Source organism: Notothenia coriiceps, unplaced genomic scaffold (assembly GCF_000735185.1).
Source record: "Notothenia coriiceps isolate Sejong01 unplaced genomic scaffold, NC01 NC01_scaffold00003306, whole genome shotgun sequence".
In the NCBI taxonomy this organism is placed as follows: domain Eukaryota; kingdom Metazoa; phylum Chordata; class Actinopteri; order Perciformes; family Nototheniidae; genus Notothenia; species Notothenia coriiceps.
This window is the reverse complement of record NW_011336007.1, coordinates 19,231-20,446: the sequence shown is the minus strand read 5'-3', so window position 1 is coordinate 20,446 and position 1,216 is coordinate 19,231. Positions and strand designations below refer to the sequence as shown.

At 41.2% G+C, this 1,216-nt stretch overlaps 1 long non-coding RNA gene across 1 annotated transcript; it reads right to left on the bottom strand.

Annotated features, from left to right (window-relative positions):
• Window positions 1-392: 392 nt before the first annotated feature.
• On the bottom strand, window positions 393-910 carry LOC104941266 (uncharacterized). The gene is made up of 2 exons (XR_797880.1): window positions 776-910; window positions 393-648 (listed from the first exon to the last, which is right to left on the bottom strand). It is a non-coding gene; the product is annotated as an uncharacterized lncRNA (long non-coding RNA).
• Between the last annotated feature and the right edge of the window lie 306 nt (window positions 911-1,216).

Sequence of the window (1,216 nt, the reverse complement as noted above, 5' to 3'; positions counted from 1 at the left end):
TATGGGCGAAGTCTGTGTCGAAAATTCGTGCAGACTCTTCTAACTCAATATAAAATATAATAAAATACAACCTATGAACATCGGAGGGTTAGGTAAACATGTTTTACAGTTGATAAAATGTGGAAGGTAAATACTTATGTTTACAATTGTCCACACTATTTTACACTTGCATTTATGAATATAGTTTTGCTGTGTTTTACACTTTAGTATTTATGTTTATAGTTAGCTTTGATATTCGCTTAATTTATTAGAAAGATTTTATTTTCATAATCTGATATTTCCTCAAATGTTCTTATTATGGGGCAGTACTTACTGGTGCTTGAAATTCAAATATTTACAAAATATTCAATTCAGATAACATTTTTGTTTAAAACATTTGACAAACACATGTATATGAAAAAAAAAGATGTATTTATGTTCAATACAATGAATACAATACAATGCATATTTAGGTATTCAGGTAGCGCATCAAACCCTCTCTGATGTCAGTGCCCTCCTCCTCTGCACCTTGAGCCACTGCTACCCCAGGCTCTGCTGCTGCTGGTGCATTCCACCCATCATCATAGTCCTCTCCATGACTCTCGCAGAGCACAGCATGTCAGCACCATGGATTTCGCAAGTTTCACATGGTCTGCGGCGACGTAACTTCTGAAATACACAAACAAAAGCATACATATTTGAAGTGGTAGCTACAATTAATTAAATACTTGAAACACTTTGGTCGTATTGTGAGCGTGAGCCTAAACACATGGCTAGTTAGCGAACGTTAGCTTACCGAGTAGCGTTGTCGTCTAGTCCTGTTGTAGTCTCTGCAGCATTGTAGGACTTCCGAAACTCTCTCGTCAGCTTCTTCTGCATCTCGTCTTGCTATACGCAGCCTACTTTTAAACATCACTTTCCTTCTTGCTGTGATAACAAGCCACACACCAAGAAACAAGTAAACGATCGCTTCCACATCCTCTGCAGTTTTACCCAGCGTTGCTCCGCCCAAAAGGCCCGCCAAAAATCCGATCGCCCCGCCTACACTGCGTTGCTACCCCAGGTCCTAAACTGTAATGGAAATGTGCCACGGCCTCAGACGGCCAGCGAGGCAGCCCGAGGCATGAGCGAGGACGCTTAAACGGGGCTACCCCGCTGCAGTGGAAATGTGCCATTAGTATCAGACCATACTCTATGTCTCCCACTGCTCATTAACATTGTAATCTTCTGCATGTGG